Here is a 23,330-nt window from a genome sequence, read left to right on the forward strand (position 1 = left end):
TGTAGATGATCAGAAGAGTGAATGTGAATCCGAGGTTTCTCTAATGGATTTGCCGATTAGGGAACCAGGAAGGGGTTCGCAGACATACTCCTTTTTCTTCTGGAGAAACTCAAATGGAATCAACTTCAGGTACTAAAAGTGTTACAGTAGTGACTCCTGAAGAGATTGAGAGATGGAGTAGAGAATTAGAGAAGCAAAATCCCCAGTCAAAACCATTAGATATTTACAAATTGAGAATAGAATTGGAAGAAATGATGGCTGGAAATGTGGGGTTAGACAGACTAAATACCTATTCAGAAGAAGAACTACTATTTATCTGCAAGAGTATTACTCGTAATACCCGAGTGTTCCATGAGAAATTAAGGGACACCGCAGCTAGTATGGGAATAGATATTGAGAAATCAAAGTCATTACAGAAACCCTATAGAGCAGAGCTCTCAGACAAAGATCTAGAAAATATGAACGTAGCAGGAAAGAAGGTACAGATCAGAGAATTATTGAACCTGTTGCAAAAATGGGGAGAATTAGAAAAGTGGAAAGCCAGGTGGGCAAAGAAAAAGGAGGCGATTAGGTCAAAACAGATGTCTTCTGAGTATGTTTTAAAGGAAGCTGACAAGCCGGAATAGTTATGTCCAATGCGAGAAGTGCCAGGTGGAAAGTATGTGCACGTTCCATGGTCCCGACAGGATATTGTGTCTTTTACAAATGATTTTCCGAAATTACGAGAAAAGCCCGTAGAATGGTACAGACAAGTAGAGAGGTTTATGAAAGTACAACAATGCCTGTGGAAAGACCTGGATGGGTTTTTCGATATCGTGGTTCCCGTAGATTTGTGGACAGAATGTAAAATTGCCATTGATTGGCCTAGTAAAGAATACCCGAGGGACTCAATCACAGGGGCTCCTTCTGATGGCGTAATGAAGAAATATAATCAGGTAATATTGCATCTGAAGGGAAAAGTGCCTGCAAAGGAGCCAGATTGGACCCGAATAGATAGAACTACCCAGGATAGAGACGAAACTGTGCATTCTTACTATGAACGACTGTTACAGGTGTTCAAAACGTACAGCGGCATAGATAACATTGAGATGAAGGATATGACCCTCTTCATTTACAGGTTTGTAAACGGTTTAAGACCTGAAATTTGTCAATGGATAAAAGACAATAAAATTTGTTGGCAGTCAAAGAAGATTGATGAAGTTTTGCGATACGCGAAGTACTGCGAAGACGAGATGGATGAAAAGCGAAAGGCCTTAAAAGAAAAGGTCATGTGGGCACAAGTAAAATTAGCTGAACAACAAGAAAAGCAGTTAAGTAAAATATATAGTAATACCCAAAACCAAGGTTCCGGGGGTGGAGGGAAGCCAAAGTAAAAATGAGCCGAGAGGAAGCCAAAAAGAAGTTCCCCTGTCACGGGTGCGGACAGATAGGGCACTGGAGAGACGAGTGTCCATACGCACAAAATAATAACCCCCAAACCACTGATTTAAATCCACAGACGCAGAATGAAAAACCAAGAAAGACCCAGCAACAAGTAAAATCGAGTCAGTTGCCTCGTGCACCTAGACCGAATTTTAAGGGAAAGGCACCGCAGGGTGAAGACATAGAAATTTGGGGAGGAAAAGAGGATAGAAATGCAGCAACTTCGCAATTTTTGTTGAATGATACCTTCCTTTGTGATCAACAATATTGACGGGGCCTGAGAGGGGAGGACGAGGAGTGCGTACTTGGCGCCTCCTTGCCGGTAGACCAGTCAGGGCCATAGTTCAAGTTCAAGTTCATGCATTTATAAAGCGCACTACTCACCCAGAGGGTCTCAAGGCGCTGGAGGGAGGGGTTTACTGTTTATCGAATAGCCATGTTTTCAGTTCTTTTCTGAAGGAGATGTGATTCTGAGTAAGGCGGAGGTGGGTGGGGAGTGAGTTCCAGGTCTTGGCAGCCAGGAAGGAGAAGGATCTGCCACCCATGGTGGTTTTTCGGATGCGCGGGACTGCGGCGAGGGCTTGATTGGATGATCTTAGTTGGCGGGTGGGATAGTAGAAGGACAGTCGGGTGTTGAGGCATTCGGGTCCTACATTGAAGGAAAGGTTGAAGGAAATGATGTCACCTTTCTGTTGGACACTGGTGCTACCCGGTCTACTGTAAGAACAGCAGACGTTCCAAACATACCCCTCTCGGGAGAAGCAATCCAAGTGGTGGGTGTATCTAATCAATTGATTAGTACCCCAGTTAATGAGCCCATGGAGATCACAATAGGGAACTTCAGAGAAATGCATAGATTTGTAGTTTGTGATTCCAGTCCTGTGATCTTACTGGGACGTGATTTGTTGTGCAAAATGAATTGTACTATCTTTTGCACACCAAAGGGCGTCGAAATACAAACCCTAGACGAAGATGGAATATACAATTTAATGTTAATAATACCTGACTCAGAAATTAAACGACTGACAATACAAGACTTACCTGAGGAACTCCAACAGACAGTGAAACCAGAAGTATGGGACTTTACTGGAAAAGATGTAGGATTAATGGCAAATGTTGACCCAATTAAAATAGCCATAAAAGAAGATGCAGTTTACCCAAACACTAAGCCATACAAAATGAGTGCAGAAGTGAAAGCAGGAGTTGCCATTGAAATTAAAAGATTGGTAGAAGCAAACATTATACAAGAAGTGTTGAGTAGTCCATGTAACTCACCCATAATTGGAATCAAGAAACCTAGTGGGAAGTACAGGGTAGTGCAGGACCTAATAAAGGTAAATAAAATCGTTGTTCCTTGCTGTCCTATTGTTCCAAACCCAGCAGTGATCCTGTATCAAATTCCCTGGAATGCTGAATGGTTTACCGTTATTGACCTATGTCATGCATTCTTTTCAATCCCATTGCATCCAGACAGCAAATTTATTTTCTTATTTGAATTCGACAGTCACGTGTTCGTCTGGAATCGCGTCCCCCAGGGGTACACAGAAAGCCCCTCAATCTTTAATCAGATTCTGAAAAAGTGCCTTGAATCCTTAGTCTTACCTGGAAACTCAGTTTTGGTGCAATATATAGACGACCTCTTGGTGGCATCTAAGAGTCAGAAAGACTGTGTTGTTGACACCATTGCCTTACTGAACCATCTAGGTGAAGGAGGACATAAAGTATCACCTGACAAACTGCAGTTCTGTACCAATTCAGTAAAATATCTGGGGCGCCAGATAGAGACCGGTATCAGAAAAGTTACTTCAGAAAGAATTAGGATAATTCGAAACATGCAGTTACGCAATACTCAGAAAGAGATCTGAATGTTCCTTGGAGTGGTAGGATACTGCAGACAATGGATTGTGGGATTTGCAGTCCTAGCAAAACCTTTGATAAAAATGACAAAGAAAGGAGCAAAGGACCCAGTGGAATGGGATGAGGAAAGCTTGACAGCATTTACTAAATTGCGAGAATGTCTCTGTACAGCCCCCGCCTTAGGAACGCCTGATTATTCTAAAGAATTTGCACTATTTTGTGACACACGAGACAATTGTGCACTGTCAGTCCTAACTCAAGAGCATGGTTTGACTAGACGTCCAGTAGCATACTTCTCTGCTACCTTGGATCCAGTGGCTGCTGGATTGCCCGGATGTCTTAAAGCAGTAGCGGCAACTTGCATGAGTCTTGAACAGAGTGAATCCATCGTTATGGGACATCCTGTAACTATCTATGTTCCACATGCAGTTGTAATTTTACTGACCAGAACTAAAACTCAGTATCTCACACCTAGTCGGCTAACTAAATATGACAGGATTCTTGTAGGTGCTGCAAATGTAGTCATTACTCGGTGTAACATATTGAATCCAGCAACCCTATTACCAGACTCACTAATTGCAGAAGTGAAGGGAGAGGTTGAGCATGACTGCATTGACCTGACTGAGTTTAGTACCAAACCACGCCCAGATATCAAAAAAACGCCCCTGCCTATAGAAGATTACGAGCTGTTTGTGGATGGTTCATGTTTGAGACATGAGAATGGAGGCCTAAGTGCTGCCTATGCTGTAGTCACAGTATCACGCGCTATAGAAGCATCCTATCTATTTGGAGTAAAGTCTGCACAAGTAGCCGAATTGGTTGCATTGACAAGAGCCTGTAAAGCTGGGAAAAACAAAAGAGTAACCATATACACTGACAGTCAGTATGGTTATGGAGTTGTGCATGACTTCGGCCAATTGTGGCTGCAAAGAGAGTTCCTGACTTCTTCAGGTACTCCTATCAGAAATGGAAAAGTGGTACAGGAATTACTGGGAGCAATCCAGTTACCAAAAGAATTGGCAGTGGTCAAGTGTGCTGCTCACAAATCTGGCGATGACAATGTGACAGTAGGTAATCGATATGCTGACCAACTAGCCCAACATTGTGCAAGACATCAAATGTCAGTCATTATAAAAATGGTGGCGCTAATCCTGCTTTGTTGCTGGATTTCGAGAGAAAAGGGAAACTTTGTCTTCACCGAGAAAAGACTAGTTATTATAATAACATTTTCATTGGTTCCAGTCAATGTGAACACAATTACAAGGTAATTGGAGGATGGGGTTATAAAAATGGGTCAGAACCTGTGTTTCCCGGAATTTATTATATATGTGGAAACAAGGCTTATTTCAAATTGCCGGATCACTGGTATGGAAGCTGCTATTTTGGAATTGTCTTCCCGAAAATATACCATGTGAAGGAAATTGCTGGAAGCACTGAAAACACTAATGGCTTAGTGCGTAGTAGAAGAGAAAGCATAGGTGAAATAGTAGGTAGTATATTTAGTGCATTGATACCTGCAGTGAGAGTGATTCTGAACACACAAAGAATTTGCAAATTGTCAACGGTAGTGGATCGGTTATCTACCGACACTGCTAGTGGATTTCTGATGATCAATACCGAAATGGTTGCGATCAGATCTATGGTTTTGCAAAACAGACTTGCTCTTGATACCTTATTAGCAAAAGAGGGCTGAGTCTGCCGAATGTTGAAAGCGCAACATTGTTGCACTTACATACCTGACAAAAGTGTGGAACTCAAAAGGTATGTAAGGAACATTACAAATTTGGAGAAGGAAGAACTCAAACCACTGGAGGTTGATAGTGCCTGGAAGAGACTTACTGATGGTCTCTCCACTGTAGGTCATTGGTTTTCTAATTTAGGTAAAAGTTTTTTGTTTAAGGTACTGATGCCAATTGCAGGAATAGGGTTTTTCATATTCCTTATATGTGTCTGTTGCAAATGTAGCAAACACCAAAAGAAATACACTGTGAGTAGAAGAGGTGTGAAACGGAACGTGGACGAACTTGAATTAGAGGAATTGAATAATCAGATTTATAAAAGGGTGAAAAATTCTCACCCTAACAAAGAAACAAAAGAAAAGCTGAATAGAATGTTGGAAGAGATTGAATTGGGCAATGTGTGAAAAGTTGGCATCTGATTCCATTGGTTTTGTGATGATAGTAAATATCATCAAAGAGGGGATTGATGGAGCAAGGATTCGCACGTTACGCGACTTGCTTGAACTCATGAACCTCGAATAACTGTAACAGAATAACCCAACATGTTTTGTCTTACTAATTTCCATTTATTTTGACATTTGGGGTATCCTAGCGATGCTTGCCTATGTGTTTACTAAAACTTAATAACGCTTGTCATTAAAAATGGCCGCTGCTTGGCGGGGTTTCTTCTGTGCATGCGTTGGTCACACTCACGTGACGTGACGTACTCGCAGTTCTGGTGGGAAATATTTGCTCATGCGCAGTATAGCTAGAATTGCCGCTTTGTCTTCTCATATGCTCCGTGCTTGCAAAGCTGCTTTTGCAAAGTTGTTTATTCTGCATTAACCATAATGCTATGGTTATTATAAAGTAAGGGGTATAGAGTAGCTATTCATGGTATACAGTGTATTCATTTTTTCTGTATTTCTAAATTGTTTTCGCTTACTTTTCATGTACCGCGTTCTTGGGGGTCTGAGGAACACTCGTGATTCCATGTGGAACAGTCTTTCTGCGCATGACAGCCTTCTGCCGGTGGCATTGACAATTTGCCAACTGGAGGTCACTGCCAAGATGTGCCTGGGAAGATGCACCTTCGTCTAGCAGAAGAAGCTGAATTTGCTTTCAATGTATCATAATTCATAGATGTACTATTGTAATGCAGAAAGTTAGGTCATGGGACCCCAAATTCAATAGGCGGTCCCAGACAATGTAAATGCAGGCTTGTAGAAATGAAATGTGATTGGTGTGTTGACCTAGCCTACTTGGGGACCAATCGAAATAGGGGATTCTTACACTTGCAACATTTGGGGGGTGGTACACTGACCCGAAAACAGTATAACTAGCCTAGGTTTAGCTAGAGAAATTGTCCGAGTTGTCCGAATAGCTGACCTGTCACTGACCCAACGCACTCAATGGGTGACTGATACAGAGAGCTGCGGAGCACTCTGTCCGAAATTTCCATAGACTCTAGAGGTTTTAAACCTTAAGTGCTGGCGGAGCACTTTGCTGGGGAATTCTAAATCCCAATCGGGGTTCTGACTGATAGCTGCAGAGAGGGTGGAGCGCAGGCGTTTCTTCCGAACTACGGGTGCTGGTCTTACCTTGGTGGTCCTGTCCTGATCCTAATCTGGGTTCCCTGTCCTGTCCTGGGGTGTCCATTCTGCACTTGCTGTCCCATTGATGACTGTCCTTCCTTAGGGTTTCTCCCGTCCTTAACTGACCCGTGGCCAGGGTTGGTCTTCACACTATACTAGGTAAATATAGTGCTGAGACTCTATTCTGCACCTTTCTATTTTTCTGTCCTTTGCTTTCATGAAGACATACCTTTGCATATGTTGATTTTCCATGCTTTTCGCAAATTACTAAATGAAAAGGTCATATATTATTGCTGTTTTCTAGCATGTTCCTATGTTTCCCTTCCTTGAGTACAATTCTTGATACTGTTAACAGAATATAAATGTGTTTTATCGTTTTGTCTTCTTTAACTGACTATACGAAGGTTCTGAAATTCTAGTGTGTTCCACTTCTTATCTTCCCATAGTTTCATGATACTTACAAAGTTCTCATAATATAAATCAAAGTTCTTTTCCACACTAGGAGTAATTTTTCCAATAGCGACTTTCTAGTATGCTCCTTAACCTTTCACGCCTTAATTATTACTCAAGGTTATATTCTGAAATTTCTGATTAGCATGTTCCCTGTTCTTACCTACCTTTAGACGCATAAATGGTTGGCCTGATTTATACGGATATGTGCTCTTTGTAATTTTGGTTATCGATAGTTTAATAGTTGTAAATCTAATGCTTTCCGAATCTGAAATCTAGATAAAGGTTTTAAAACTTTCCCGGAGTCTGTGGTCTTTATGAGAATAATAAGAGAAAATATAAAAGTTGGTATTTTTGTTGTCTGCCTTTCTTTTACAGCTAGCTAGCTAGATCCATTGTCATCATAGGTACCCGTAACGGTGGATTGGTAAGTCGGGTACAGTAGAAAACAAATAGGAAGGAACAAGGGATACTGGTAGTAGGATGGAAGGTCACCTGATTAATGAATATGGTAACTTGAAGTTATATGGGCCCGATACGTATATGGTAAAATTGGTTGGTCGGGTGACCTGCGCGCTCTATCAGTATTTTTCCGGTAGCCAGAGGATGGTTTAGGGACTAGTTAAAGTAAGGTAGGACTAGTTATGATAGCTAGGTAGGTTGGATGCTGCTAAATGGTTATTTGCTGCTAAACTGTGAACATTTATTGCTGCTGAATTGATCGATCACGTGAAATGTTTTTACTTTGAAAATTATGAAATGCTTTAAATTGTTTTTCTTGCTGTTATATTGATAGTTGTACTAATATTACTCGTTTGTGAATGTTATATGTTGTCTGGAATCCCCGGGGAATTGAATAGCGGGCGGTGAGGAGAATCCACGCCGTGGTGAGGTCATTGGCTCAAGGAAAATTGGTGCAGGTTAGGCAGAACTGGAAGCACTAATTAGGGTTTTCTGAATGTATGTTTGAATAAATGGTAGCAAAGAGTTCGCTGGCAAAACTTCTATTGTGATATAACCTAGTAAGGGTCACACGGAAGGAGTAGCAGGTTCGTCTAAGCTTGATTTTTAGCAAAGGAGTTCGCTGGTGAAACTTTGGACTTAGTATATATCCCGGACAGAGTGGATGAGTCGAAAGAAGTGGCAGGTTCTCTAATGCTTGAGTGAAGGGTGGGCGGAAGAGATCTATCCGTAGTGTATGAAAAGTAGACAGAAGAGGTTTACTTGCAGTAAAACGTATCTTTCCTTTCTAGACACTCGAGTACAGTGGCGAATGTGTTTTCGTTGTTAATTAACTAAAGCACTTGCACTTTAAGAAGGGAAATTAAGTTTCCGTTACCTTGTGAAGGAGGGAGTCAGTTGCGGAGCTGCTCTGACGTCACTCTGTGCCGCGCTGGTATTGGTCGAGACAACGGGTGTGTAGCGGAGCTGGAATTGTAAAGGAGGGGTGAGTGCCGAAGCGTGAGAACCTGTCTCGCGAAAAGGCCGCGCACCCATTGGTCGAGGTTATTTGAAATCATGCATTTTATTGGTTGCACGAGAATAAACAACGCATTTGGATTGGGAGTGATTTTGTAAACAAAGTCGCTCACAGGAAATCGTATGTGGCATACGTATAGGCCAGAGACTAGACCCGATCCACGACATTTAGGGTTTGAGAAGGATCAGTGGAAAGGTCATAACACCAGCATAATGCACGGAAATAAGAGAAAATTGACCCTTGTAAACAAAGTGAAGAATTATTTCAAAAAGGACAAACCTATCAAAACTAGAGAAGGTGTTGTTATTCCGCCACCTAATACTCCCGCATCTTTCATGATGTTTGATAAAGGGTACCACTCGTGTGTATGGTTAGAAAACTGGGCGGAATACACAAAGGATGATGGAATCTTGGCGTTTCCATTGGAAGGTACATTTAATGGCAGGATTCTTTTTAATTTGAGAACCCGAATGAATGACTTACATCCTAGACCTAGATTGACCCAGTACGAAGCCTTAGAAGAATGGGAGTTAGAGGCTTTTGAGAGAGATAAGCCCAGAATGGACAAAGGGTTAACTAAATGGTATCCAAAATTGAAGCAAGAAACCAGAGAGAAAAAGATGAAACAATGGAGACAGAACATGATAGTAGAAGGACTGTACCCTATGATGGCACTAGGAGAACCCGTGGAGGGAAAAAGACAGAGAAAACTAGACATTTGGTAACCAGCGGAGATTCAGATGATGATTATCTGGAGGAAATACTGATGAAGAACCCACCTCCTTATAATGAAAGTTCAAGACCCCTCAGTGCAAGAGATACTTGTCTAAGACCACCCTTTAGTGAAGAATCAAGATATTCAGGCGAGAGAGACTTCGGTCTAAGACCTCCTTATGAGGAAGAACCAAGATCCTTAAGCACAGGAAGCCTGTTGCCGAAACCTAATTATGGTGAAGGACCGAGTATGACGCATCCCACTGCCCCGAGTTATGCCCCAACTCTGACTCCACAGGTATTGCATGAGAATTCCTTGGAAAGGATATTGCAGGAAAAGGAGCGAGAGGCTCTAGCCAAACAAAGAACCAAAATAATTCAGAAAATCTCCCAGTTAAATACAAGCCCTGAAGCCTTGACAATCCCAGTAACTATTGGACCAGTTGTTCCTTTGTATGGAAATAACCAGGGGAGTCCAAAGACTCCGATCATTACCCCAACTGTAGTGCAGCCGAGAAAAGAGCCCTTAATTGTAGATGATCAGACGAGTGAATGTGAATCCGAGGTTTCTCTAATGGATTTGCCGATCAGGCAACCAGGAAGGGGTTCGCAGAGAAGACATACTCCTTTTTCTTCTGGAGAAACTCAAACGGAATCAACTTCAGGTACTAAAAGTGTTACAGTAGTGACTCCTGAAGAGATTGAGAGATGGAGTAGAGGAATTAGAGAAGCAAAATCCCCAGTCAAAACCATTAGATATTTACAAATTGAGAATAGAATTGGAAGAAATGATGGCTGGAAATGTGGGGTTAGACAGAGTAAATACCTATTCAGAAGAAGAACTGCTATTTATCTGCAAGAGTATTACTCGTAATACCCGAGTGTTCCATGAGAAATTAAGGGACAGCGCAGCTAGTATGGGAATAGATATTGAGAAATCAAAGTCATTACAGAAACCCTATAGAGCAGAGTTCTCAGACAAAGATCTAGAAAATATGGACGTAGCAGGAAAGAAGGTACAGATCAGAGAATTATTGAACCTGTTGCAAAAATGGGGAGACCTAGAAAAGTGGAAAGCCAGGTGGGCAAAGAAAAAGGAGGAGATTAGGTCAAAACAGATGTCTTCTGAGTATGTTTTAAAGGAAGCTGACAAGCCAGAACAGTTATGTCCAATGTGAGAAGTGCCAGGTGGAAAGTATGTGCACGTTCCATGGTCCCGACAGGATATTGTGTCTTTTACAAATGATTTTCGGAAATTACGAGAAAAGCCCGTAGAATGGTACAGACAAGTAGAGAGGTTTATGAAAGTAGAAAAATGCCTGTGGAAAGACCTGGATGGGTTTTTCGATATCGTGGTTCCCGTAGATTTGTTGACAGAATGTAAAATTGCCATTGATTGGCCTAGTAAAGAATACCCGAGGGACCCTATCACAGGGGCTCCTTCTGATGTCGTAATGAAGAAATATAATCAGGTAATATTGCATCTGAAGGGAAAAGTGCCTGCAAAGGAGACAGATTGGACCCGAATAGATAGAACTACCCAGGATAGAGACGAAACTCTGCATTCTTACTATGAACGACTGTTACAGGTGTTCAAAAAGTACAGCGGCATAGATAACATTGAGATGAAGGATATGACCCACTTCATTTACAGGTTTGTAAACGGTTTAAGACCTGAAATTTGTCAATGGATAAAAGACAATAACATTTGTTGGCAGTCAAAGAAGATTGATGAAGTTTTGCGATACGCGAAGTACTGCGAAGACGAGATGGATGAAAAGCGGAAGGCCTTAAAAGAAAAGGTCATGTGGGCACAAGTAAAATTAGCTGAACAACAAGAAAAGCAGTTAAGTAAAATATATAGTAATATCCAAAACCAAGGTTCCGGGGGTGGAGGGAAGCCCAAAGTAAAAATGAGCCGAGAGGAAGCCAAAAAGAAGTTCCCCTGTCACGGGTGCGGACAGATAGGGCACTGGAGAGACGAGTGTCCATACGCATAAAATAATAACCCCCAAACCACTGATTTAAATCCACAGACGCAGAATGAAAAACCAAGAAAGACCCAGCAACAAGTAAAATCGAGTCAGTTGCCTCGTGCACCTAGACCGAATTTTAAGGGAAAGGCACCGCAGGGTGAAGACATAGAAATTTGGGGAGGAAAAGAGGATAGAAATGCAGCAACTTCGCAATTTTTGTTGAATGATACCTTCCTTTGTGATGAACAATATTGACGGGGCCTGAGAGGGGAGGACGAGGAGTGCGTACTTGGCGCCTCCTTGCCGGTAGACCAGTCAGGGCCATACATTGAAGGAAAGGTTGAAGGAAGTGATGTCACCTTTCTGTTGGACACTGGTGCTACCCGGTCTACTGTAAGAACAGCAGACGTTCCAAACCTACCCCTCTCGGGAGAAGCAATCCAAGTGGTGGGTGTATCTAATCAATTGATTAGTACCCCAGTTACTGAGCCCATGGAGATCACAATAGGGAACTTCAAAGAAATGCATAGATTTGTAGTTTGTGATTCCAGTCCTGTAAACTTACTGGGACGTGATTTGTTGTGCAAAATGAATTGTACTATCTTTTGCACACTAAAGGGCGTCGAAATACAAACCCCAGACGAAGATGGAATATACAAATTAATGTTAATAAGACCTGACTCAGAAATTAAACGACTGACAATACAAGACTTACCTGAGGAACTCCAACAGACAGTGAAACCAAAAGTATGGGACTTTACTGGAAAAGATGTAGGATTAATGGCAAATGTTGACCCAATTAAAATAGCCATAAAAGAAGATGCAGTTTACCCAAACACTAAGCCATACAAAATTAGTGCAGAAGTGAAAGCAGGAGTTGCCATTGAAATAAAAAGATTGCTAGAAGCAAACATTATACAAGAAGTGTTGAGTAGTCCATGTAACTCACCCATAATTGGAATCAAGAAACCTAGTGGGAAGTACAGGGTAGTGCAGGACCTAAGAAAGGTAAATAAAATCGTTGTTCCTTGCTGTCCTATTGTTCCAAACCCAGCAGTGATCCTGTATCAAATTCCCTGGAATGCTGAATGGTTTACCGTTATTGACCTATGTCATGCATTCTTTTCAATCCAATTGCATCCAGACAGCAAATTTCTTTTCTCATTTGAATTCGACAGTCACGTGTTCGTCTGGAATCGCGTCCCCCAGGGGTACACAGAAAGCCCCTCAATCTTTAATCAGCTTCTGAAAAAGTGCCTTGAATCCTTAGTCTTACCTGGAAACTACGTTTTGGTGCAATATATAGACGACCTCTTGGTGGCGTCTAAGAGTCAGAAAGACTGTGTTGTTGACACCATTGCCTTACTGAACCATCTAGGTGAAGGAGGACATAAAGTATCACCTGACAAACTGCAGTTCTGTACCAATTCGTAAAATATCTGGGGCACCAGATAGAGAAGGGTATCAGAAAAGTTACTTCAGAAAGAATTAGGATAATTTGAAACATGCAGTTACCCAATACTCAGAAAGAGATCAGAATGTTCCTTGGAGTGGTAGGATACTGCAGACAATGGATTGTGGGATTTGCAGTCCTAGCAAAACCTTTGATAAAAATGACAAAGAAAGGAGCAAAGGACCCAGTGGAATGGGATGAGGAAAGCTTGACAGCATTTACTAAATTGCGAGAATGTCTCTGTACAGCCCCCGCCTTAGGAATGCCTGATTATTCTAAAGAATTTGCACTATTTTGTGACACACGAGACAATTGTGCACTGTCAGTCCTAACTCAAGAGCATGGTTTGACTAGACGTCCAGTAGCATACTTCTCTGCTACCTTGGATCCAGTGGCTGCTGAATTGCCCGGATGTCTTAAAGCAGTAGCGGCAACTTGCATGCGTCTTGAACAGAGTGAATCCATCGTTATGGGACATCCTGTAACTGTCTATGTTCCACATGCAGTTGTAATTTTACTGACCAGAACTAAAACTCAGTATCTCACACCTAGTCGGCTGACTAAATATGAGAGGATTCTTGTAGGTGCTGCAAATGTAGTCATTACTCGGTGTAACATATTGAATCCAGCAACCCTATTACCAGACTCACTAATTGCAGAAGTGAAGGGAGAGGTTGAGCATGACTGCATTGACCTGACTGAGTTTAGTACCAAACCACGCCCAGATATCAAAGAAACGCCCCTGCCTATAGAAGATTACGAGCTGTTTGTGGATGGTTCATGTTTGAGACATGAGAATGGAGCACTAAGTGCTGCCTATGCTGTAGTCACAGTATCACGCGCTATAGAAGCATCCTATCTATTTGGAGTAAAGTCTGCACAAGTAGCCGAATTGGTTGCATTGACAAGAGCCTGTAAAGCTGGGAAAAACAAAAGAGTAACCATATACACTGACAGTCAGTATGGTTATGGAGTTGTGCATGACTTCGGCCAATTGTGGCTGCAAAGAGAGTTCCTGACTTCTTCAGGTGCTCCTATCAGAAATGGAAAAGTGGTACAGGAATTACTCGGAGCAATCCAGTTACCAAAAGAATTGGCAGTGGTCAAGTGTGCTGCTCACAAATCTGGCGATGACAATGTGACAGTAGGTTATCGATATGCTGACCAACTAGCCCAACATTGTGCAAGACATCAAATGTCAGTCAATATAAAAATGGTGGGGCTAATCCTGCTTTGTTGCTGGATTTCGAGAGAAAAGGGAAACTTTGTCTTCACCGAGAAAAGACTAGTTATTATAATAACATTTTCATTGGTTCCAGTCAATGTGAACACAATTACAAGGTAATTGGAGGATGGGGTTTTAAAAATGGGTCAGAACCTGTGTTTCCCGGAATTTATTATATATGTGGAAACAAGGCTTATTTCAAATTGCCGGATCACTGGTATGGAAGCTGCTATTTTGGAATTGTCTTCCCGAAAATATACCATGTGAAGGAAATTGCTGGAAGCACTGAAAACACTAATGGCTTAGTGCGTAGTAGAAGAGAAAGCATAGGTGAAATAGTAGGTAGTATATTTAGTGCATTGATACCTGCAGTGGGAGTGATTCTGAACACACACAGAATTTGCAAATTGTCAACGGTAGTGGATCGGTTATCTACCGACACTTCTAGTGGATTTCTGATGATCAATACCGAAATGGTTGCGATCAGATCTATGGTTTTGCAAAACAGACTTGCTCTTGATACCTTATTAGCAAAAGAGGGCGGAGTCTGCCGAATGTTGAAAGCGCAACATTTTTGCACTTACATACCTGACAAAAGTGTGGAACTCAAAAGGTATGTAAGGAACATTACAAATTTGGAGAAGGAAGAACTCAAACCACTGGAGGTTGATAGTGCCTGGAAGAGACTTACTGATGGTCTCTCCACTGTAGGTCATTGGTTTTCTAATTTAGGTAAAAGTTTTTTGTTTAAGGTACTGATGCCAATTGCAGGAATAGGGTTTTTCATATTCCTTATATTTGTCTGTTGCAAATGTAGCAAACACCAAAAGAAATACACTGTGAGTAGAAGAGGTGTGAAACGGAACGTGGACGAACTTGAATTAGAGGAATTGAATAATCAGATTTATAAAAGGGTGAAAAATTCTCAGCCTAACAAAGAAACAAAAGAAAAGTTGAATAGAATGTTGGAAGAGATTGAATTGGGCAATGTGTGAAAAGTTGGCATCTGATTCCATTGGTTTTGTGATGATAGTAAATATCATCAAAGAGGGGATTGATGGTGCAAGGATTCGCACGTTTCGCGACTTGCTTGAACTCATGAACCTCGAATAACTGTAACAGAATAACCCAACATGTTTTGTCTTACTAATTTCCCTTTATTTTGACATTTGGGGTGTCCTAGCGATGCTTGCCTATGTGTTTACTAAAACTTAATAACGCTTGTCATTAAAAATGGCCGCTGCTTGGCGGGGTTTCTTCTGCGCATGCGTTGGTCACACTCACGTGACGTACTTGCAGTTCTGGTGGGAAATATTTGCTCATGCGCAGTATAGCTAGAATTGCCGCTTTGTCTTCTCATATGCTCCGTGCTTGCAAAGCTGCTTTTGCAAAGTTGTTTATTCTGCATTAACCATAATGCTATAGTTATTATAAAGTAAGGGGTATAGAGTAGCTATTCATGGTATACAGTGTATTCATTTTTTCTGTATTTCTAAATTGTTTTCGCTTACTTTTCATGTACCGCGTTCTTGGGGGTCTGAGGAACACTCGTGATTCCATGTGGAACAGTCTTTCTGCGCATGACAGCCTTCTGCCGGTGGCATTGACAATTTGCCAACTGGAGGTCACTGCCAAGATGTGCCTGGGAAGATGCACCTTCGCCTAGCAGAAGAAGCTGAATTTGCTTTCAATGTATCATAATTCATAGATGTACTATTGTAATGCAGAAAGTTAGGTCATGGGAACCCCAAATTCAATAGGCGGTCCCAGCCAATGTAAATGCAGGCTTGTAGTAATGAAATGTGATTGGTGTGTTGACCTATCCTACTTGGGGACCAATCGAAATAGGGGATTCTTACACTTGCAACATTTGGGGGGTGGTACACTGACCCGAAAACAGTATAACTAGCCTAGGTTTAGCTAGAGAAATTGTCCGAGTTGTCCGAATAGCTGACCTGTCACTGACCCAACGCACTCAATAGGTGACTGATACAGAGAGCTGCGGAGCACTCTGTCCGAAATTTCCATAGACTCTAGAGGTTTTAAACCTTAAGTGCTGGCGGAGCACTTTGCTGGGGAATTCGAAAACCCAATCGGGGTTCTGACTGATAGCTGCAGAGAGGGTGGAGCGCAGGCGTTTCTTCCGAACTGCGGGTGCTGGTCTTACCTTGGTGGTCCTGTCCTGATTCTAATCTGGGTTCCCTGTCCTGTCCTGGGGTGTCCATTCTGCACTTGCTGTCCCATTGATGACTGTCCTTCCTTGGGGTTTCTCCCGTCCTTAACTGACCCGTGGCCAGGGTTGGTCTTCACACCATACTAGGTAAATATAGTGCTGAGACTCTATTCTACACCTTTCTATTTTTCTGTCTTTTGCTTTCATAAAGACATACCTTTGCATATGTTGATTTTCCATGCTTTTCGCAAATTACTAAATGAAAAGATCATACATTATTGCTGTTTTCTAGCATGTTCCTATGTTTCCCTTCCTTGAGTACAATTCTTGATACTGTTCACAGAATATAAATGTGTTTTATCGTTTTGTCTTCTTTAACTGACTATACGAAGGTTCTGAAATTCTAGCGTGTTCCACTTCTTATCTTCCCATAGTTTCATGATACTTACAAAGTTCTCATAATATAAATCAAAGTTCTTTTCCACACTAGGAGTAATTTTTCCAATAGCGACTTTCTAGTATGCTCCTTAACCTTTCACGCCTTAATTATTACTCAAGGTTATATTCTGAAATTTCTGATTAGCATGTTCCCTGTTCTTACCTACCTTTAGACGCATAAATGGTTGGCCTGATTTATTTCTTATACGGATATGTGCTCTTTGTAATTTTGGTTATCGATAGTTTAATAGTTGTAAATCTAATGCTTTCCGAATCTGAAATCTAGATAAAGGTTTTAAAACTTTCCCGGAGTCTGTAGTCTTTATGAGAATAATAAGAGAAAATATAAAAGTTGGTATTTTTGTTGTCTGCCTTTCTTTTACAGCTAGCTCCCTGATCCATTGTCGTCATAGGTACCCGTAACGGTGGATTGGTAAGTCGGGTACAGTAGAAAACAAATAGGAAGGAACAAGGGATACTGGTAGTAGAGTGGAAGGTCACCTGATTAATGAATATGGTAAATTGAAGTTATATGGGCCCGATACGTATATGGTAAAATTGGTTGGTCGGGTGACCTGCGCGCTCTATCAGTATTTTTCCGGTAGCCAGAGGATGGTTTAGGGACTAGTTAAAGTAAGGTAGGACTAGTTAAGATAGCTAGGTAGGTTGGATGCTGCTAAATGGTTATTTGCTGCTAAACTGTGAACATTTATTGCTGCTGAATTGATCGATCACGTGAAATGTTTTTACTTTGAAAATTATGAAATGCTTTAAATTGTTTTTCTTGCTGTTATATTGATAATTGTACTAATATTACTTGTTTGTGAATGTTATATGTTGTCTGGAATCCCCGGGGAATTGAATAGCGGGTGGTGAGGAGAATCCACGCCGTGGTGAGGTCATTGGCTCAAGGAAAATTGGTGCAGGTTAGGCAGAACTGGAAGCACTAATTAGGGTTTTCTGAATGTATGTTTGAATAAATGGTAGCAAAGAGTTCGCTGGCAAAACTTCTACTGTGATATAACCTAGTAAGGGTCACACGGAAGGAGTAGCAGGTTCGTCTAAGCTTGATTTTTAGCAAAGGAGTTCGCTGGTGAAACTTTGGACTTAGTATATATCCCGGACAGAGTGGATGAGTCGAAAGAAGTGGCAGGTTCTCTAATGCTTGAGAGAAGGGTAGGCGGAAGAGATCTATCCGTAGTGTATGAAAAGTAGACAGAAGAGGTTTACTTGCAGTAAAACGTATCTTTCCTTTCTAGACACTCGAGTACAGTGGCGAATGTGTTTTCGTTGTTAATTAACTAAAGCACTTGCACTTTAAGAAGAGAAATTAAGTTTCCGTTACCTTGTGAAGGAGGGAGTCAGTTGCGGAGCTGCTCTGACGTCACTCTATGCCGCGCTGGTATTGGTCGAGACAACGGGTGTGTAGCGGAGCTGGAATTGTAAAGGAGGGGTGAGTGCCGAAGCATGAGAACCTGTCTCGCGAAAAGGCCGCGCGCGCACCCATTGGTCGAGGTTATTTGAAATCGTGCATTTTATTGGTTGCCCGAGAATAAAAGACGCATTTGGATTGGGAGTGATTTTGTAAACAAAGTCACTCGCAGGAAATCGTATGTGGCATACGTATAGGCCAGAGACTAGACCCGATCCACGACATTTAGGGTTTGAGAAGAATCAGTGGAAAGGTCATAACACCAGCATAATGTACGGAAATAAGAGAAAATTGACCCTTGTAAACAAAGTGAAGAATTATTTCAAAAAGGACAAACCTATCAAAACTAGAGAAGGTGTTGTTATTCCGCCACCTAATACTCCCGCATCTTTCATGATGTTTGATAAAGGGTACCACTCGTGTGTATGGTTAGAAAACTGGGCGGAATACACAAAGGATGATGGAATCTTGGCGTTTCCATTGGAAGGTACATTTAATGGCAGGATTCTTTTTAATTTGAGAACCCGAATGAATGACTTACATCCTAGACCTAGATTGACCCAGTACGAAGCCTTAGAAGAATGGGAGATAGAGGCTTTTGAGAGAGATAAGCCCAGAATGGACAAAGGGTTAACCAAATGGTATCCAAAATTGAAGCAAGAAACCAGAGAGAAAAAGATGAAACAATGGAGACAGAACATGATAGTAGAAGGACTGTACCCTATGATGGCACTAGGAGAACCCGTGGGAGGGAAAAAGACAGAGAAAACTAGACATTTGGTAACCAGCGGAGATTCAGATAATGATTATCTGGAGGAAATACTGATGAAGAACCCACCTCCTTATAATGAAAGTTCAAGACCCCTCAGTGCAAGAGATACTTGTCTAAGACCACCCTTTAGTGAAGAATCAAGATATTCAGGCAAGAGAGACTTCGGTCTAAGACCTCCTTATGAGGAAGAACCAAGATCCTTAAGCACAGGAAGCCTGTTCCCGAAACCTAATTATGGTGAAAGACTGAGTATGACGCATCCCACTGCCCTGAGTTATGCCCCAACTCTGACTCCACAGGTATTGCATGAGAATTCCTTGGAAAGGATATTGCAGGAAAAGGAGCGAGAGGCTCTAGCCAAACAAAGAACCAAAATAATTGGACCAGTTGTTCCTTTGTATGGAAATAACCAGGGGAGTCCAAAGACTCCGATCATTACCCCAACTGTAGTGCAGCCGAGAAAAGAGCCCTTAATTGTAGATGATCAGACGAGTGAATGTGAATCCGAGGTTTCTCTAATGGATTTGCCAATCAGGGAACCAGGAAGGGGTTCGCAGAGAAGACATACTCCTTTTTCTTCTGGAGAAACTCAAATGGAATCAACTTCAGGTACTAAAAGTGTTACAGTAGTGGCTCCTGAAGAGATTGAGAGATGGAGTAGAGAATTAGAGAAGCAAAATCCCCAGTCAAAACCATTAGATATTTACAAATTGAGAATAGAATTGGAAGAAATGATGGCTGGAAATGTGGGGTTAGACAGACTAAATACCTATTCAGAAGAAGAACTGCTATTTATCTGCAAGAGTATTACTCGTAATACCTGAGTGTTCCATGAGAAATTAAGGGACACCGCAGCTAGTATGGGAATAGATATTGAGAAATCAAAGTCATTACAGAAACCCTATAGAGCAGAGTTCTCAGACAAAGATCTAGAAAATATGAACGTAGCAGGAAAGAAGGTACAGATCAGAGAATTATTGAACCTGTTGCAAAAATGGGGAGACCTAGAAAAGTGGAAAGCCAGGTGGGCAAAGAAAAAGGAGGAGATTAGGTCAAAACAGATGTCTTCTGAGTATGTTTTAAAGGAAGCTGACAAGCCAGAACAGTTATGTCCAATGCGAGAAGTGCCAGGTGGAAAGTATGTGCACGTTCCATGGTCCCGACAGGATATTGTGTCTTTTACAAATGATTTTCCGGAATTACGAGAAAAGCCCGTAGAATGGTACAGACAAGTAGAGAGGTTTATGAAAGTAGAAAAATGCCTGTGGAAAGACCTGGATGGGTTTTACGCTATCGTGGTTCCCGTAGATTTGTGGACAGAATGTAAAATTGCCATTGATTGGCCTAGTAAAGAATACCCGAGTGACCCTATCACAGGGGCTCCTTCTGATGACGTAATGAAGAAATATAATCAGATAATATTGCATCTGAAGGCAAAAGTGCCTGCAAAGGAGACAGATTGGAACCGAATAGATAGAACTACCCAGGATAGAGACGAAACTGTGCATTCTTACTATGAACGACTGTTACAGGTGTTCAAAACGTACAGCGGCATAGATAACATTGAGATGAAGGATATGACCCACTTCATTTACAGGTTTGTAAACGGTTTAAGACCTGAAATTTGTCAATGGATAAAAGACAATAAAATTTGTTGGCAGTCAAAGAAGATTGATGAAGTTTTGCGATACGCGAAGTACTGCGAAGGCGAGATGGATGAAAAGCGGAAGGCCTTAAAAGAAAAGGTCATGTGGGCACAAGTAAAATTAGCTGAACAACAAGAAAAGCAGTTAAGTAAAATATATAGTAATACCCAAAACCAAGGTTCCGGGGGTGGAGGGAAGCCCAAAGTAAAAATGAGCCGAGAGGAAGCCAAAAAGAAGTTCCCCTGTCACGGGTGCGGAAAGATAGGGCACTGGAGAGACGAGTGTCCATACGCACAAAATAATAACCCCCAAACCACTGATTTAAATCCACAGACGCAGAATGAAAAACCAAGAAAGACCCAGCAACAAGTAAAATCGAGTCAGTTGCCTCGTGCACCTAGACCGAATTTTAAGGGAAAGGCACCGCAGGGTGAAGACATAGAAATTTGGGGAGGAAAAGAGGATAGGAATGCAGCAACTTCGCAATTTTTGTTGAATGATACCTTCCTTTGTGATGAACAATATTGACGGGGCCTGAGAGGGGAGGACGAGGAGTGCGTACTTGGCGCCTCCTTGCCGGTAGACCAGTCAGGGCCATACATTGAAGGAAAGGTTGAAGGAAATGATGTCACCTTTCTGTTGGACACTGGTGCTACCCGGTCTACTGTAAGAATAGCAGACGTTCCAAACCTACCCCTCTCGGGAGAAGCAATCCAAGTGGTGGGTGTATCTAATCAATTGATTAGTACCCCAGTTACTGAGCCCATGGAGATCACAATAGGGAACTTCAAAGCAATGCATAGATTTGTAGTTTGTGATTCCAGTCCAGTAAACTTACTGGGACGTGATTTGTTGTGCAAAATGAATTGTACTATCTTTTGCACACCAAAGGGCGTCGAAATACAAACCCCAGACGAAGATGGAATATACAAATTAATGTTAATAAGACCTGACTCAGAAATTAAACGACTGACAATACAAGACTTACCTGAGGAACTCCAACAGACAGTGAAACCAAAAGTATGGGACTTTACTGGAAAAGATGTAGGATTAATGGCAAATGTTGACCCAATTAAAATAGCCATAAAAGAAGATGCAGTTTACCCAAACACTAAGCCATACAAAATGAGTGCAGGAGTTGCCATTGAAATAAAAAGATTGCTAGAAGCAAACATTATACAAGAAGTGTTGAGTAGTCCATGTAACTCACCCATAATTGGAATCAAGAAACCTAGTGGGAAGTACAGGGTAGTGCAGGACCTAAGAAAGGTAAATAAAATCGTTGTTCCTTGCTGTCCTATTGTTCCAAACCCAGCAGTGATCCTGTATCAAATTCCCTGGAATGCTGAATGGTTTACCGTTATTGACCTATGTCATGCATTCTTTTCAATCCAATTGCATCCAGACAGCAAATTTCTTTTCTCATTTGAATTCGACAGTCACGTGTTCGTCTGGAATCGCGTCCCCCAGGGGTACACAGAAAGCCCCTCAATCTTTAATCAGATTCTGAAAAAGTGCCTTGAATCCTTAGTCTTACCTGGAAACTAAGTTTTGGTGCAATATACAGACGACCTCTTGGTGGCGTCTAAGAGTCAGAAAGACTGTGTTGTTGACACCATTGCCTTACTGAACCATCTAGGTGAAGGAGGACATAAAGTATCACCTGACAAACTGCAGTTCTGTACCAATTCGTAAAATATCTGGGGCACCAGATAGAGAAGGGTATCAGAAAAGTTACTTCTGAAAGAATTAGGATAATTCGAAACATTCAGTTACCCAATACTCAGAAAGGGATCAGAATGTTCCTTGGAGTGGTAGGATACTGCAGACAATGGATTGTGGGATTTGCAGTCCTAGCAAAACCTTTGATAAAAATGACAAAGAAAGGAGCAAAGGACCCAGTGGAATGGGATGAGGAAAGCTTGACAGCATTTACTAAATTGCGAGAATGTCTCTGTACAGCCCCCGCCTTAGGAATGCCTGATTATTCTAAAGAATTTGCACTATTTTGTGACACACGAGACAATTGTGCACTGTCAGTCCTAACTCAAGAGCATAGTTTGACTAGACGTCCAGTAGCATGCTTCTCTGCTACCTTGGATCCAGTGGCTGCTGGATTGCCCGGATGTCTTAAAGCAGTAGCGGCAACTTGCATGAGTCTTGAACAGAGTGAATCCATTGTTATGGGACATCCTGTAACTGTCTATGTTCCACATGCAGTTGTAATTTTACTGACCAGAACTAAAACTAAGTATCTCACACCTAGTCGGCTGACTAAATATGAGAGGATTCTTGTAGGTGCTGCAAATGTAGTCATTACTCGGTGTAAAATATTGAATCCAGCAACCCTATTACCAGACTCACTAATTGCAGAAGTGAAGGGAGAGGTTGAGCATGACTGCATTGACCTGACTGAGTTTAGTACCAAACCACGCCCAGATATCAAAGAAACGCCCCTGCCTATAGAAGATTATGAGCTGTTTGTGGATGGTTCATGTTTGAGACATGAGAATGGAGGCCTAAGTGCTGCCTATGCTGTAGTCACAGTATCACGCGCTATAGAAGCATCCTATCTATTTGGAGTAAAGTCTGCACAAGTAGCCGAATTGGTTGCATTGACAAGAGCCTGTAAAGCTGGGAAAAACAAAAGAGTAACCATATACACTGACAGTCAGTATGGTTATGGAGTTGTGCATGACTTCGGCCAATTGTGGCTGCAAAGAGAGTTCCTGACTTCTTCAGGTACTCCTATCAGAAATGGGAAAGTGGTACAGGAATTACTGGGAGCAATCCAGTTACCAAAAGAATTGGCAGTGGTCAAGTGTGCTGCTCACAAATCTGGCGATGACAATGTGACAGTAGGTAATTGATATGCTGACCAACTAGCCCAACATTGTGCAAGACATCAAATGTCAGTCAATATAAAAATGGTGGGGCTAATCTTGCTTTGTTGCTGGATTTCGAGAGAAAAAGGAAACT

General features: G+C 41.7%; 1 protein-coding gene across 1 annotated transcript in view; it reads right to left on the bottom strand.

Annotated features, from left to right (window-relative positions):
• The window catches only part of LOC144822741 (uncharacterized), a 2,085,503-nt gene that overhangs the window by 985,062 nt on the left and 1,077,111 nt on the right, over positions 1–23,330 (bottom strand). The gene's annotated exons all lie outside the window — the stretch shown is intronic.

The sequence above is a fragment of the Lissotriton helveticus genome, chromosome 3_1 (genome assembly GCF_964261635.1).
Source record: "Lissotriton helveticus chromosome 3_1, aLisHel1.1, whole genome shotgun sequence".
Taxonomy (NCBI): Eukaryota; Metazoa; Chordata; class Amphibia; order Caudata; family Salamandridae; genus Lissotriton; species Lissotriton helveticus.